This window comes from Oncorhynchus mykiss, chromosome 16 (assembly GCF_057628025.1).
Source record: "Oncorhynchus mykiss isolate SJ-2025 chromosome 16, ASM5762802v1, whole genome shotgun sequence".
NCBI classification, from domain to species: domain Eukaryota; kingdom Metazoa; phylum Chordata; class Actinopteri; order Salmoniformes; family Salmonidae; genus Oncorhynchus; species Oncorhynchus mykiss.
In genome coordinates this window covers 563912-581958 of record NC_143037.1, presented here as the reverse complement: position 1 = coordinate 581958, position 18047 = coordinate 563912, and the positions used below count along the sequence as shown (strand labels likewise).

The window sequence follows — 18047 nt, the reverse complement described above, 5'->3', positions numbered from 1 at the left end:
ATTTACACCTGGATCTCGCAGCTAGCTAGCTGCTATCCGTGTGACTATTGGCTTACGTCGGTCCCGGAGCAAACTTCAATTATTCCGGAGCTAGCCAGCTGAAGAGTTCCATCAGTCACTCCTGTTGCTACAATCACCTATCCGGACCTGTGTTACTGCCAACGCGGAACCCCACCGGGCCTTCACAACTGGACTACCGACGCTATCTGCACGAGGGAGTTATCCAGCTGGCTCCTCCGTCGCGACGTTACCTGAACGCCCATCTGGGGCCCGCTAATCGTTAGCTGTCTTATTGGCAGCTATCTGAATAGGTCTCTCGGACAATTTTTCTTGGGTCACTATAACTATATCTATTTTGCCAATTGGATTGATCCTCTCTACCACACAGAACCCCACTAATCTACTAACGGAAATGCACGAAGTGGCTAAAAACAGTCCTCCATCCTATGCTAGCTTGCTACCGATGGCCCGGCTAGCTGTCTGAATCTCCGTTACCGCAACCAACCTCCCTACTCACTGGACCCTTACGATCACTTGACTAAGCATGCCTCTCCTTAATGTCAATATGCCTTGTCCATTGCTGTCCTGGTTAGTTTTTATTGGCTTATTTCACTGAAGAGCCTCTAGCCCTGCTCATTATACCTTATCCAACCGTTCAGTTACACCACCCACACATGAGATGACATCACCAGGTTTCAATGATGTGTCTAGAGACAATATCTCTCATCATCACTCAATACCTAGTTTTACCTCCACTGTATTCACATCCTACCATACCTTTGTCTGTACATTATACCTTGAAGCTATTCTATCGCTCCCAGAAACCTCCTTTTACTCTCTGTTCCGGACGTTCTAAACGAACAATTCTCATAGCTTTTAGCCGTACCCTTATCCTACTCCTCCTCTGTTCCTCTGGTGATATAGAGGTGAATCCAGGCCCTGCAGTGCCTAGCTCCACTCATATTCCCCAGGCGCTCTCTTTTGATGACTTCTGTAGCCGTTATAGCCTTGGTTTCATGCATGTTAACATTAGAAGCCTCCTCCCTAAGCTTGTTTTATTCACTGCTTTGGCACACAAATGTACCAGAGCAACACAAAGGAAACACTGAAATGTGTAGTTAGTGAGCTACATTCTACCAAGCTGACGCAGGCAGGCCGTATCGCCCCATAGCTGACGCAGGCAGGCCGTATCGCCCCATAGCTGACGCAGGCAGGCCGTATCGCCCCATAGCTGACGCAGGCAGGCCGTATCGCCCCATAGCTGACGCAGGCAGGCCGTATCGCCCCATAGCTGACGCAGGCAGGCCGTATCGCCCCATAGCTGACGCAGGCAGGCCGTATCGCCCCATAGCTGACGCAGGCAGGCCGTATCGCCCCATAGCTGACGCAGGCAGGCCGTATCGCCCCATAGCTGACGCAGGCAGGCCGTATCGCCCCATAGCTGACGCAGGCAGGCCGTATCGCCCCATAGCTGACGCAGGCAGGCCGTATCGCCCCATAGCTGACGCAGGCAGGCCGTATCGCCCCATAGCTGACGCAGGCAGGCCGTATCGCCCCATAGCTGACGCAGGCAGGCCGTATCGCCCCATAGCTGACGCAGGCAGGCCGTATCGCCCCATAGCTGACGCAGGCAGGCCGTATCGCCCCATAGCTGACGCAGGCAGGCCGTATCGCCCCATAGCTGACGCAGGCAGGCCGTATCGCCCCATAGCTGACGCAGGCAGGCCGTATCGTCCTATAGCTGACGCAGGCAGGCCGTATCGTCCTATTCAATGCCTTCCCTGTTGTGGTGTTCTAATGAACACGATTAGATTTGATTCAACATTTTCTATGTCGATATGAAAGCTTGTATGTTGAATTTCCTGGTCTCACATTGAGATTTGTGGTTGCAAGTATGATTCGCAAATGTGTAATTTAATTTTACAATTCTGTATCATGATGTGTGAAAAATTTAACAACGGTCACGAAGTTATAAATTGACATTTGAATACAGTCAATACGATTTTCAAACAGGCAACTTAATTTGAGGATGAATGCAACTAATTTACAAGGAAGAAGACGGCTGGTCCATCTTCTTCCTTGCAATAAACAATTCCTTTGAAACAAATGTAACATCTAACTACTGCCAGGAGGGTTTGTAGTTGTAAATCCAGGGTTTCAGTTACTTTTAGATCGATATCCGTTACTTTTAGATTACTTTCAGCTACTTTTAGATTACTTTCAGCTACTTTTAGATTACTTTCCCTTAAAGAGGCATTAGAAGAAGACATCAAACGCATCTGGTGTGTCGTCATAGTGGTCTCTGATTGGTGTGTCATCATAGTGGTCTCTGATTGGTGTGTCGTCATAGTAGTCTCTGATTGGTGTGTCATCATAGTGGTCTCTGATTGGTGTGTCATCATAGTGGTCTCTGATTGGTGTGTCATCATAGTGGTCTCTGATTGGTGTGTCATCATAGTGGTCTCTGATTGGTGTGTCATCATAGTGGTCTCTGATTGGAGTGTCGTCATAGTGGTCTCTGATTGGTGTGTCATCATAGTGGTCTCTGATTGGTGTGTCGTCATAGTGGTCTCTGATTGGTGTGTCGTCATAGTGGTCTCTGATTGGTGTGTCATCATAGTAGTCTCTGATTGGTGTGTCATCATAGTAGTCTCTGATTGGTGTGTCATCATAGTGGTCTCTGATTGGAGTGTCATCATAGTGGTCTCTGATTGGAGTGTCATCATAGTGGTCTCTGATTGGAGTGTCATCATAGTGGTCTCTGATTGGTGTGTCATCATAGTAGTCTCTGATTGGTGTGTCATCAAAGTGGTCTCTGATTGGTGTGTCATCATAGTGGTCTCTGATTGGAGTGTCATCATAGTGGTCTCTGATTGGAGTGTCATCATAATGTTCTCTGATTGGTATGTCATCATAGTGGTCTCTGATTGGTGTGTCGTCATAGTGGTCTCTGATTGGTGTGTCATCATAGTGGTCTCTGATTGGTGTGTCATCATAGTGGTCTCTGATTGGTGTGTCGTCATAGTGGTCTCTGATTGGTGTGTCGTCATAGTGGTCTCTGATTGGAGTGTCGTCATAGTGGTCTCTGATTGGAGTGTCGTCATAGTGGTCTCTGATTGGTGTGTCGTCATAGTGGTCTCTGATTGGTGTGTCATCATAGTGGTCTCTGATTGGTGTGTCGTCATAGTGGTCTCTGATTGGTGTGTCGTCATAGTGGTCTCTGATTGGAGTGTCGTCATAGTGGTCTCTGATTGGAGTGTCGTCATAGTGGTCTCTGATTGGTGTGTCGTCATAGTGGTCTCTGATTGGTGTGTCATCATAGTGGTCTCTGATTGGAGTGTCATCATAGTGGTCTCTGATTGGTGTGTCGTCATAGTGGTCTCTGATTGGTGTGTCATCATAGTGGTCTCTGATTGGAGTGTCATCATAGTGGTCTCTGATTGGAGTGTCGTCATAGTGGTCTCTGATTGGAGTGTCGTCATAGTGGTCTCTGATTGGAGTGTCGTCATAGTGGTCTCTGATTGGAGTGTCATCATAGTAGTCTCTGATTGGTATGTCATCATAGTAGTCTCTGATTGGTGTGTCATCATAGTGGTCTCTGATTGGTGTGTCATCATAGTGGTCTCTGATTGGTATGTCATCATAGTGGTCTCTGATTGGTGTGTCATCATAGTGGTCTCTGATTGGAGTGTCGTCATAGTGGTCTCTGATTGGTGTGTCATCATAGTAGTCTCTGATTGGTGTGTCATCATAGTGGTCTCTGATTGGTGTGTCATCATAGTGGTCTCTGATTGGAGTGTCATCATAGTGGTCTCTGATTGGAGTGTCATCATAATGTTCTCTGATTGGTATGTCATCATAGTGGTCTCTGATTGGTGTGTCGTCATAGTGGTCTCTGATTGGTGTGTCATCATAGTGGTCTCTGATTGGAGTGTCATCATAGTGGTCTCTGATTGGTGTGTCATCATAGTGGTCTCTGATTGGTGTGTCATCATAGTGGTCTCTGATTGGTGTGTCGTCATAGTGGTCTCTGATTGGTGTGTCATCATAGTGGTCTCTGATTGGAGTGTCATCATAGTGGTCTCTGATTGGTGTGTCATCATAGTGGTCTCTGATTGGTGTGTCATCATAGTGGTCTCTGATTGGTGTGTCGTCATAGTGGTCTCTGATTGGTGTGTCATCATAGTGGTCTCTGATTGGAGTGTCATCATAGTGGTCTCTGATTGGTGTGTCATCATAGTGGTCTCTGATTGGTGTGTCATCATAGTGGTCTCTGATTGGTGTGTCATCATAGTAGTCTCTGATTGGTGTGTCATCATAGTGGTCTCTGATTGGTGTGTCATCATAGTGGTCTCTGATTGGTGTGTCATCATAGTAGTCTCTGATTGGTGTGTCATCATAGTGGTCTCTGATTGGTGTGTCATCATAGTGGTCTCTGATTGGAGTGTCATCATAGTGGTCTCTGATTGGAGTGTCATCATAATGTTCTCTGATTGGTATGTCATCATAGTGGTCTCTGATTGGTGTGTCATCATAGTAGTCTCTGATTGGTGTGTCATCATAGTGGTCTCTGATTGGTGTGTCATCATAGTGGTCTCTGATTGGAGTGTCATCATAATGTTCTCTGATTGGTATGTCATCATAGTGGTCTCTGATTGGTGTGTCATCATAGTAGTCTCTGATTGGTGTGTCATCATAGTGGTCTCTGATTGGAGTGTCATCATAGTGGTCTCTGATTGGAGTGTCGTCATAGTGGTCTCTGATTGGTGTGTCATCATAGTGGTCTCTGATTGGTGTGTCATCATAGTGGTCTCTGATTGGAGTGTCATCATAGTGGTCTCTGATTGGAGTGTCATCATAATGTTCTCTGATTGGTATGTCATCATAGTGGTCTCTGATTGGTGTGTCGTCATAGTGGTCTCTGATTGGTGTGTCATCATAGTGGTCTCTGATTGGAGTGTCATCATAGTGGTCTCTGATTGGTGTGTCATCATAGTAGTCTCTGATTGGTGTGTCATCATAGCAGTCTCTGATTGGAGTGTCATCATAGTGGTCTCTGATTGGAGTGTCGTCATAGTGGTCTCTGATTGGTGTGTCATCAAAGTGGTCTCTGATTGGTGTGTCATCATAGTGGTCTCTGATTGGAGTGTCGTCATAGTGGTCTCTGATTGGTGTGTCATCATAGTGGTCTCTGATTGGTGTGTCATCATAGTGGTCTCTGATTGGAGTGTCATCATGGTGGTCTCCTACTTGTGTTCAGACTCGCTCATGTGGAACAAACTTAAACTTGCACCTTTTTTCAATGCTGATTTGAATGTAACTGAGTAAACACAGGTGTCATAATGTAATTTTTAACAAACATACTTTCTGAATTAAAAATTAATCCAAGAAGTAATCATCTAGTTTTTAAAAAGTATCTGTAATCTGATTACTATATTTTTCCTGGTAATGTAACTGACTAGAGGTTTTTTGTAATCAGATTACATGCCACATGTAATCGCCTACTCCCCAACCCTGGCAAGCTGTTCCGTTGGTGCACTTTGAAAAGCTAATTTATGAAGGAACAAATATGTAGTTTATACCTCATTACTATTTCTACAACAACATGACAGTAATCTTTAGTAGCGTGATTGATTCCCTATCCAAAGCCTCCCATGTAAAGTCTGCAGAGCTTTCCCAGAGAGAGAGAGAGAGAGAGCGAGAGAGAGCGAGAGAGAGAGAATAAAGCCAGTAGTTACCGACAGGCTGGGAGAGAGAGACTACACAATCAAAGGGAACATAACATGGGACATACAAATTAGGATCTGGTTAATAATATTTGAATGAGTTATAGAACACATTGTCCTTTATGGTTGTGAGGTCTGGGGGCCGCCCTCCAAGGAAGAATTCACAAAATGGTACAAACACCAGATTGACACTCTGCATGCAGAATTCTGCTAAAATGTCCTCCGTGTACAACGTAAAACACCAAATAATGTATGCAGAGCAGAATCAGGCCGATACCCGCTAATTATAAAAATCCAGAAAAAAGTTGTTAAATTCTACAACCACTTAAAAGGAAGCGATTCCCAAACCTTCCATAATAAATCCATCCCCTACAGAGAGATTAACATAGACAAGAGTCCCCTAAGAAAGCTGGTCCTGGGGCTCTGTTCACAAACAGACCCCACAGAGCCCCAGGACAGCAACACAATTAGACTCAACCATATCATGAGAAAACAAAAAGATAATTACTTGACACATTGGAAAGAATTAACAAAAAAACTGTGCAAACTAGAATGCTATTTGGCCCTAAACAGAGAGTACACAGTGGCAGAATACCTGACCACTGTGACTGACCCAAAGTTAAGGAAAGCTTTGACTATTTACAGACTCAGTGAGCATAGCCTTGCTATTGAGAAAGGCCGCCGTAGGCAGACATGGCTCTCAAGAGAAGACAGGCTATGTGCTCACTGCACACAAAATGAGGTGGAAACTGAGCTGCACTACCTAATCTCCTGCCCAATGTATGACCACATTAGAGACACATATTTCCCTCAGATTACACAGATCCACAAAGAATTAGAAAACAAACCCAATGTTGATAAACTCCCATATCTACTGGGTGAAATACCACAGTGTTCCATCACAGCAGCAAGATTTGTGACCTGTTGCCACAAGAAAAGGTCAACCAGTGAAGAACAAACACCATTGTAAATACAACCCATATTTATGTTTATTTATTTTCCCTTGTGTACTTTAACTATTTGCACATCGTTACAACACTGTATATAGACATAATATGACATTTGAAATAAACTCTGTAATGTTTACTGATCCTTTTGTTTATGATCTATTTCACTTGCTTTGGCAATGTAAACTGCTGTATTCTTCCCAATAAAGCTCTTTGAATTGAATTGAAATGAATTTAGAAAGCACAACTACTAACATCTAACTATCTACTAACTACTGTATCTGTTATAAAAAGGGATTGGCAGAGGTTACTGTGTCTCTGTTTCCCTCCCTCCACTTCTCCTTCTCCACATCTCAGGTCAGTCAAAGTCCACATCGTCAAATGATGAAGAACATGGTTGGGGTGAGGGTGGGGGCCTGAGAGCTGTGTGTGACACTGTGATAGCTGTACAACACAGGGTGACTAACTCACTCACACATGCTGACCTAGACATCACCCCCTGGATGTGTCACCTCACAACTCAGACCATCCTCTTCATCATCTTTCAGGCTGACACTTTCTTTACAGGCTTTGTTGTTTTTCTGGCTTTTCTCACTATAATGACAGAAAGTTGGCAGAAGACATTTTGGATTCCTAGGCAGCAGCTGTCAGATCCACAGCAGACAGACCGACAGACCGACAGACCGACAGACAGACAAATCACCCCTGAAGATCATCTCAACCTTCAGCCTCTGACTACCTAGAAACTACATGCCTTTAACTGTCTTTCAGTCCACCTGTCTGGCTCCAATCTGGCACCAGTAATCAAATACACAGGCAGCCGGAAACACCCTCAAAGGGAAGTTAGAGTTAGATTAAAACAGCATTTGATTAAAGTCAAGCCAAAGACTGAGGTTTTGCTTCTTAACTTGTCCTATTACTTTAAACAAGCATACCAAGGTGTTGTTGATTATTTCCTATCAACACATCTAGCGCTTGATATGAACTGAAATAAGGGCCTGTTTATATTTAGGTACAGGAGCAACACAATGTTGTTGAGCTAATATTCACTCAAGTCAAGCGTTGAACATGTAGAATCTCCATTCCTACCTGATCATAGAAGTAGGACTTCCCCCAGTCTACCACAGTAGTATCCTGTTTCCACAGATCTGTGTGTCCCAGCGTGACATGATGTCCAGCAATGCTACTCCAGCTGGAGCTGCTGCATCACACACCTGTTGATAAGAAACCTCAGTGAGAATCCAAAACACACCAACAAGAGAAAGAGTTCCCTTCGCACACTGAAAACACTACAGCCCTCTTTTCACTCTTCATTCATTCTGTTTGAGGAGAGAGAGAAATAGAGAGAGAGAGTGAGAGATATAGATAGAGATAGAGAGAGAGAGAGAGAGAGAGAGAGAGAGAGAGAGATGGATAGATAGATAGAGAGATAGATTAAAAGAGGGAGAGATAATTCTACTCTGCTGACTCGTACTTTTTCCACAGTGAAAACATTGTACTGAGCAACTGTCAAATTGGCTTTTTACCAAATGACAGTAAGACAGGCCATGTATTCACCCTGCACATGTAACGCTCAATGAGTGAATGGGTGTGGAGTCAGGCGCAGAGAACAAAGGATGCGGGAAAAAACACGCTTTAATGTCCAAAATCAAAATAACTAAATAGTAAATACCCAACACAGGAGTAACTATTTCTACAAATAGTACCCTTAGGTAAAATACCAGGACAGCGAGAAAACCCAACAAAACACTAACACCTCTCACAAATTCAGAAGAACAAGCCCGCACAAACAGAAGCGGGCTAACTGAACTTAAATAACCCCACCCTAACAACCAAATAATGAACAGGTGAAAACAATAATACAAAACCAAACGAACACGGAACAAAGGATCGGTGGCAGCTAGTAGACCGGCAACGACGACCGCCGAGCGCCACCCGAACAAGAAGGGGAGCCACCTTCGGTAATATTCCTGACAGCACACCCTAATTGACAAAAATACAAACCAAAAGAAGTCTGCTCATGCTTTCTTGATTTCAAAAAACTTTTGACTCAATGTGACATGAGTGTGAGGTTAAAATTCGCACATAACACACACATTTCTTTCCACATGGCCGTGGGGTGTGACAGGGATGCAGCTTGAGGCCTCACCCTATTCAACATATACATTTGAAGTCGGAAGATTACATACACCTTTGCCAAATACATTTAAACTCAGTTTGTCACAATTCCTGACATTTAATCCTAGTAAACATTCCCTGTCATAGGTCAGTTAGGATCACCACTTTATTTTAAGAATGTGAAATGTTAGAATAATAATAGAGAGAATGGTTTATTTCAGCTTTTATTTATTTCATCACATTCCCAGTGGGTCAGAAGTTTACACTCAATTAGTATTTGGTAGCATTTCCTTTAAATTGTTTAACTTGGGTCAAACGTTTCAGGTAGCCTTCCACAAGCTTCCCACAAAAAGTTGGGTGAATTTTGTCCCATTCCTCCTCACAGAGCTGGTGTAACTGAGTCAGGTTTGTAGGCCTCCTTGCTGGCACACGCTATTTCCGTTCTGCCCACATATTTTCTATCGGATTGAGCTCAGGGCTTGTGATGGCCACTCAAATACCCTGAATTTGTTGTCCTTAAGCCATTTTGTCACAACTTTGGAAGTATGCTTGAGGTCATTATCCATTTGGAAGACCCATTTGCAACCAATCTTCCTGACTGATGTCTTGAGATGTTGCTTCAATATATCCACATAATTTTCCTTTCTCTTGATGTCGTCTATTTTGTAAAGTGCACGAGTCCCTCTTGCAGCAAAGCACCCCCACAACATGATGCTGCCACCTCCGTGTTTCACGGTTGGGATGGTGTTCTTCGGCTTGCAAGCCTCCCCCTTTGTCCTCCAAACATAACAATGGTCATTATGGCCAAACAGTTCTATTTTTGTTTCATCAGACCAGAGGACGTTTCTCCAAAAAGTGTGATCTTTGTCTCCATGTGTAGTTGCAAACCGTAGTCTGGCTTTTTTATGGTTGTTTTGGAGCAGTGGCTTCTTCCTTGCTGAGCGGACTTTCAGGTTATATCGATATAGGACTAATTTTACTGTGGATAAAGATACTTTTGTACCTTTTTCCTCCAGCATCTTCACAAGGTCCTTTGCTGTTGTTCTGGGATTGATTTGCACTTTTCGCACCAAAGTTTGTTCATCTCCAGTAGACAGAACGCTTCTCCTTCCTGAGCGGTATGACAGCTGCGTGGTCCCATGGTGTTTATACTTGCGTACTATTGTTTGTACAGATGAACGTGGTACCTTCAGGCGTTTGTAAATTGCTCCCAAGGATGAACCAGACTTGTGGAGGTCTACAATTTTTGTCTGCGGTGTTGGCTGATTTCTTTTGATTTCCCCATGATGTCAAGCAAAGAGGCACTGAGTTGGAAGGTACGCCTTGAAATACATCCACAGGTACACCTCCAATTGACTCAAATGATGTCAATTAGCCTATCAGAAGCTTCTAAAGCCATGACATCATTTTCTGGAATTTTCCAAACTGTTTAAAGGCACAGTCAACTTCGTGTATGTAAACTTCTGACCCACTGGAATTGTGATGCAGTGAATTGTAAGTGAAATAATTTGTCTGTAAACAACTGTTGGAAAAATGACTTGTGTCATGCAACCGACTTGCCAAAACTGTAGTTTGTTAACAACAAATATGGGGAGTGGTTGAAAAACTAGTTTTAATTAATGACTCAAACCTAAGTGTATTTAAACTTCTGACTTCAACTGTGTATCAACGAATTGGGCACTAGAGCACCCGGTCCCAACCTAATAGAATCTGAAGTCAAATGTCTACTGTTTGCTGATGATCTGGTGCTTCTGTCCCCAACCAAAGAGGGCCTACAGCTGCACCTAGATGTTCTGCACAGATTCTGCCAGACCTGGGCCCTGACAGACCTGGGCCCTGACAGACCTGGGCCCTGACAGACCTGGGCCCTGACAGTAAATCTCAGGAAGACAAAAATAATGGTGTTCCAAAGAAAAGGTCTAGTTGCCATGACCACAAATACAAATTCCATCTAGACACTGTTGTCCTAGAGCACACAAAAAACTATACATACTGTCACGAACCGGCTCAAAGCCCGTAACAAAGGGAGACAACGTGGAGATAAGGAGTAACAAAATATATATTTATTAACTAAAGCAACTAAGAAAAATATACAATGATGTGTGTAATCAGTAATCAGTAGCGTAAGTGAGTGTTTTGCATGCATGAATGTGATAATGCAGGGTGTTGAAAGGTGCCAAAGCAAACAAACAAAAAGCCAACAAGAACCACAACACAATCTACAAATGTCTGCATGGAGAGAGTCTCCCCCATGAATGGGAAAGGGGTGTATTTATCCTGGGAAACACCTGGGCCCAGGTGTTTCCCATGTAGCTGACGACCCTCTCAACTCCGCCCACCGGCATCCTAATAAGGAAACAAGAACAAAGACAAAATACGGCAGACAGAGTGGGAGGGTCGTCACAATACCTTGGCCTAAACATCAGCTCCACAGGTAACATATGGGCCTTCTACACAATCAAAAGGAACATACAATTTGACATACCAATTATGATCTGGCTAAAAATACTTGAATCAGTTATAGACTCCATTGCCCTTTATGTTTGTGAGGTGTGGGGTTCGCTCACCAACCAAAAAGTCACAAAATGGTACAAAACCAAATTGAAACTTGGCAGAATTCTGCAAAAATATCCTGTTGCAACAAGAAAAGACAACCAGTGACAAACAAACACTATTGTAAATGCCATATTTATGTTGATTTATTTTCCCTTGTGTACTTTAACTATTTGCACATCGTTACAACACTGTATATATATATTTATATATATATGTTAACAATATATATATTATATGACATTTGAGATGTCTCTATTCCTTTGGAACTTTTGAGAGTGCAATGTTACTGTTCATTTTTTTTGTTTATTTCACTTTTGTTTATTATCTATTTCACTTGACATTGAAGAGAGAGAGAAAGAGGTAGTGAAAGTGACAGCAGTCATTCTACTGAAATGCATACAGCTGCTGTCCTAATGTCCCTCTACCTCCCTCTTTCCTCCTTCTGCTCCCCCCTCTCTCTCTCCTCCTTCCCCTCTCCAACTGTGACCAAGCCACCAACAGCATCATTAGCATATGTAAGGGAAAAGAGGGAGTGTGTGTGTCAGGGGTCCAGATTGTGACATTCAGCCTTATCAGTCTAACAGGACAGAAGAAAAACGATTGTTCCTGAAAACAGAAGCAGGGTTCCACATAATGACAGTGAATTCTGTGTAATGGCAGCTAGAGCCGACAGCTTTGGTGGCAGGAGCAGCAGAATACACAGGAACCCACTGGAGCAGCAGAACACACAGGAACCCGGTGGAGCAGCAGAACACACAGGAACCCACTGGAGCAGCAGGACACACAGGAACCCACTGGAGCAGCAAGGACATACAGGAACCCACTGGAGCAGCAGAACACACAGGAACCCACTGGAGCAGCAGAACACACAGGAACCCGGTGGAGCAGCAGGACATACAGGAACCCACTGGAGCAGCAGAACATACAGGAACCCACTGGAGCAGCAGGACATACAGGAACCCACTGGAGCAGCAGAACACACAGGAACCCACTGGAGCAGCAGGACATACAGGAACCCACTGGAGCAGCAGAATACACAGGAACCCACTGGAGCAGCAGAACACACAGGAACCCGGTGGAGCAGCAGAACACACAGGAACCCACTGGAGCAGCAGGACACACAGGAACCCACTGGAGCAGCAGGACATACAGGAACCCACTGGAGCAGCAGAACACACAGGAACCCACTGGAGCAGCAGAACACACAGGAACCCGGTGGAGCAGCAGAACACACAGGAACCCGGTGGAGCAGCAGGACATACAGGAACCCACTGGAGCAGCAGAACATACAGGAACCCACTGGAGCAGCAGGACATACAGGAACCCACTGGAGCAGCAGGACATACAGGAACCCACTGGAGCAGCAGAACACACAGGAACCTCACACATCAACCCTGGATGTTGGCTAGCAGCAGGGCAGACAGACACATCAACCCTAGATGTTGGCTAGCAGCAGGGCAGACAGACACATCAACCCTGGATGTTGGCTAGCAGCAGGGCAGACAGACACATCAACCCTAGATGTTGGCTAGCAGCAGGGCAGACAGACACATCAACCCTGGATGTTGGCTAGCAGCTGGGCAGACAGACACATCAACCCTGGATGTTGGCTAGCAGCAGGGCAGACAGACACATCAACCCTGGATGTTGGCTAGCAGCTGGGCAGACAGACACATCAACCCTGGATGTTGGCTAGCAGCAGGGCAGACAGACACATCAACCCTGGATGTTGGCTAGCAGCAGGGCAGACAGACACATCAACCATGGATGTTGGCTAGCAGCAGGGCAGACAGACACATCAACCCTGGATGTTGGCTAGCAGCAGGGCAGACAGACACATCAACCCTAGATGTTGGCTAGCAGCAGGGCAGACAGACACATCAACCCTGGATGTTGGCTAGCAGCTGGGCAGACAGACACATCAACCCTGGATGTTGGCTAGCAGCAGGGCAGACAGACACATCAACCCTGGATGTTGGCTAGCAGCTGGGCAGACAGACACATCAACCCTGGATGTTGGCTAGCAGCAGGGCAGACAGACACATCAACCCTGGATGTTGGCTAGCAGCAGGGCAGACAGACACATCAACCATGGATGTTGGCTAGCAGCAGGGCAGACACATCAACCCTGGATGTTGGCTAGCAGCAGGGCAGACAGACACATCAACCCTGGATGTTGGCTAGCAGCAGGGCAGACAGACACATCAACCCTGGATGTTGGCTAGCAGCAGGGCAGACAGACACATCAACCCTGGATGTTGGCTAGCAGCAGGGCAGACAGACACATCAACACTAGATGTCACTTTTCAGTCCAACTTTAAATTAAGTTCAGCTTATAACATCTTCATAAAGCCTTCATAAAGCCTTCATACATACTACAAACATGTGTTACAAATCATCTATAACTGTATATCATGCTCTATAAAGGGTTCATAAATGTGGCGTAACTGTGTGACATAAACAACTTGAAATATGACATAAACATGTGCTTTATAAAGGGTGGCATAAGTCATATTCACAAAGCATTTATAACTCTGTCATACATCTTGGTAGAGCATTGCAATGACAGGCTTTTTCGTTTGATTCCCGGGACCACCCATACATAGAAATGTAACTTGACTAAGTCGCTTTGGATGAAGGCGTCTGCTAAATATATTATATTACTCTAAAACCTTTCTAGGATTGCCCAGCCTCTTTCCCTATTGGGTGACTAGTGAATATTGCATCTGACCTCAAGCTTCCCCAAAATGCTGTGCTGCAGGATGACACACATTCTAAAGTGCAGTTGGGTCTTTAATACATTAGCAGGGCCTTTATAACGTTAGTAGGGCCTTTAAAACGTTAGTAGGGCCTTTAAAACGTTAGTAGGGCCTTTAAAACGTTAGCAGGGCCTTTAAAACGTTAGTAGGGCCTTTAAAACATTAGCAGGGCCATTAAAACATTAGCAGGGCCTTTATAACGTTAGTAGGGCCTTTAAAACGTTAGTATGGCCTTTATAACGTTAGTAGGGCCTTTATAACGTTAGTAGGGCCTTTATAACGTTAGTAGGGCCTTTATAACGTTAGTAGGGCCTTTATAACGTTAGTAGGGCCTTTAAAACGTTAGTAGGGCCTTTAAAACGTTAGTAGGGCCTTTAAAACGTTAGTAGGGCCTTTAAAACATTAGCAGGGCCATTAAAACATTAGCAGGGCCTTTATAACGTTAGTAGGGCCTTTAAAACGTTAGTAGGGCCTTTAAAACGTTAGTAGGGCCTTTATAACGTTAGTAGGGCCTTTATAACGTTAGTAGGGCCTTTATAACGTTAGTAGGGCCTTTAAAACATTAGCAGGGCCTTTAAAACGTTAGTAGGGCCTTTAAAACGTTAGTAGGGCCTTTAAAACATTAGCAGGGCCATTAAAACATTAGCAGGGCCATTAAAACATTAGTTGGGTCTTTAAAACATTAGCAGGGCCATTAAAACATTAGCAGGGCCTTTAAAACATTAGCAGGGCCTTTAAAACATTAGTAGGGCCTTTAAAACATTAGTAGGGCCTTTAAAATGTTAGTTTAGTTCTAGTTCTATTTATTTTCCTACTTCTATTTTTTTCATAAATTCCTTTTTCTCAGTTCAAGTTTTCGATTTCCTCATTCTTCCCCAGTTTTTCACACTTTTTTAAATCACAAAATAGTATTTTCTGTGTTCACAACAATGCTTAAACCACATCAGGGGATAACTTTTGTGGTCTGGGAAAAATGGAAGAAACTTCAATTTTTGAGTGTAGTTGCCCTTTAATTCAGTAAGCATGTTGTTGCTTGGTTAGCAAGTTTTATTGTGCACAGTAAGAGGACATGTGATGATGATGTATTCCATACACAGTGATTCACATTGAAGCCAATGGAATGGGTGGAGTACAAGGTACAAGGTCAGCAACACTGTGTGTTATTCAGAGACCAATGGAATGTATGGAGGACAAGGTACAAGGTGAGCAACACTCTGAGTTATTCAGAGACCCATGGAATGACACCATATATACATTCTACAGACCCTATGGAGTTGTTGTTGATGAGGGGACGGTCTAAAGTTATACTGTTACATCATTCTACAGACCCTATGGAGTTTGGCCCCCAGAATAGCTATTGCTCTAAGCCAATATGTAGTCCATGTACAGTGACTTGCATTGGTGGCATTTATTTGACCTATTTGATAGGTCAAATAAGTTATATTTGATATTTTAAAACATAAATGTAATGCAAATGTCACTTAAATATGGTAAATATGAATCATCGTTAAGGGTGAGGGTGAGGGTGAGGGTGAGGGTGAGAGACAGAGAGCAGTATGGGGGCTCTACTGCTGAGGAAGAGAGGAGGGTGAGAGACAGGGAGCAGTATGGGGGCTCTACTGCTGAGGAAGAGAGGAGGGTGAGAGAGAGAGCAGTATGGGGGCTCTACTGCTGAGGAAGAGAGGAGGGTGAGAGACAGAGAGCAGTATGGGGGCTCTACTGCTGAGGAAGAGAGGAGGGTGAGAGACAGAGAGCAGTATGGGGGCTCTACTGCTGAGGAAGAGAGGAGGGTGAGAGACAGAGAGCAGTATGGGGGCTCTACTGCTGAGGAAGAGAGGAGGGTGAGAGACAGAGAGCAGTATGGGGGCTCTACTGCTGAGGAAGAGAGGAGGGTGAGAGACAGAGAGCAGTATGGGGGCTCTACTGCATCATTGATCTATCTGTGCTCAAGGAGCAGGGAGGAAGAGAAGGGAGGAAGAGAGAAGATAGTGAGAGAGGAGGGTGAGAGGGAGAGAGTGAAGGAAAAGAGGGGAAGATGACATTGGAATCAACACTGGTACCAGTCCCATACCAACCGTTGCCCTGCGAATGCCCATAGAGAAACTGTACCTGAGGGCCAACTTTGTTTATATTGACCTACACCAGCTAACCAAAATAGGTTTTGTGAAAGTCCCCAGAACATTAGTTAGGTCGCAGGAAATGTTGGCATAACACAAAAACTCTCCAGCCGTGCTGATGATTATAGAATGTTTGTACAAAACTTTTGCCTGATTTTATAAGAACGTTCTTAGAACACATTATGTTGGTTCTTTAAAGGTTCCCAACATGTTTCATTAGGTTGTGGGAACAGTCTGATGAGAACATTGTGGGGTCTTCACAAAAGATATGTTCACAAAACACAAAAACTGGCCAGTTGTGCAGATGATTCTTGGCATACACATCACGGACAAACTGAAATGGTTCACCCACACAGACAGTGTGGTGAAGAAGGTGCAACAGCGCCTCTTCAACCTCAGGAGGCTGAAAAAATGTGGCTTGGCACCTAAAACCCTCAAAATTTTAGAGATGCACAATCGAGAGCATCCTGCCGGGCTGTATCCCCGCCTGGTAAGACAACTGCACCGCCCACAACCGCAGGGCTCTCCAGAGGGTGGTGTGGTCTGCCCAACTTATCACCGGGGCCAAACTAGCTGCCCTCCAGGACACCTGCAGCACCCGATGTCACAGGAAGTCCAAAAATATCATCAAGGACAACAACCACCCGAGCCACGTCCTGTTCACCCCGCTATCATCCAGAAGGCGAGGTCAGTACAGGTGCATCAAAGCAGGGACCGAGAGACTGAAAAACAGCTTCTATCTCAAGGCCATCAGACTGTTAAACAGCCATCACTAACATATTAGAGGCCTATATACATATACTTTAAATCATTGGCCACTTTAATAATGTAACACTAGTCACATTAATTAATAATGTTTGCGTATCTGGCATTACTCATCTCACATGTATATACTGTATTCTATACAATTCTATTGTATCTTAGTTTATGCCGATCTGACATTGCTCGTCCATACAGTGCCTTGCGAAAGTATTCGGCCCCCTTGAACTTTGCAACCTTTTGCCACATTTCAGGCTTCAAACATAAAGATATGAAACTGTATTTTTTTGTGAAGAATCAACAACAAGTGGGACACAATCATGAAGTGGAACGACATTTATTGGATATTTCAAACTTTTTTAACAAATCAAAAACTGAAAAATTGGGCGTGCAAAATTATTCAGCCCCTTTACTTTCAGTGCAGCAAACTCTCTCCAGAAGTTCAGTGAGGATCTCTGAATGATCCAATGTTGACCTAAATGACTAATGATGATAAATACAATCCACCTGTGTGTAATCAAGTCTCCGTATAAATGCACCTGCGATAGTCTCAGAGGTCCGTTAAAAGCGCAGAGAGCATCATGAAGAACAAGGAACACACCAGGCAGGTCCGAGATACTGTTGTGAAGAAGTTTAAAGCCGGATTTGGATACAAAAAGATTTCCCAAGCTTTAAACATCCCAAGGAGCACTGTGCAAGCGATAATATTGAAATGGAAGGAGTATCAGACCACTGCAAATCTACCAAGACCTGGCCGTCCCTCTAAACTTTCAGCTCATACAAGGAGAAGACTGATCAGAGATGCAGCCAAGAGGCCCATGATCACTCTGGATGAACTGCAGAGATCTACAGCTGAGGTGGGAGACTCTGTCCATAGGACAACAATCAGTCGTATATTGCACAAATCTGGCCTTTATGGAAGAGTGGCAAGAAGAAAGACATTTCTTAAAGATATCCATAAAAAGTGTCGTTTAAAGTTTGCCACAAGCCACCTGGGAGACACACCAAACATGTGGAAGAAGGTGCTCTGGTCAGATGAAACCAAAATTGAACTTTTTGGCAACA

At 44.3% G+C, this 18047-nt stretch overlaps 1 protein-coding gene across 5 annotated transcripts in view; it reads right to left on the bottom strand.

The window, feature by feature from the left end:
* sipa1l2a (signal-induced proliferation-associated 1like 2, genome duplicate a) overlaps positions 1–18047 on the bottom strand; it is a 303115-nt gene that overhangs the window by 251709 nt on the left and 33359 nt on the right. For all 5 annotated transcript variants that reach the window (XM_090201691.1, XM_090201693.1, XM_090201694.1 and 2 more), the window contains exon 2: positions 7763–7887. The gene's annotated coding sequence lies outside the window, so the exon portion shown is untranslated. The remainder of the gene's footprint in view (positions 1–7762; positions 7888–18047) is intronic.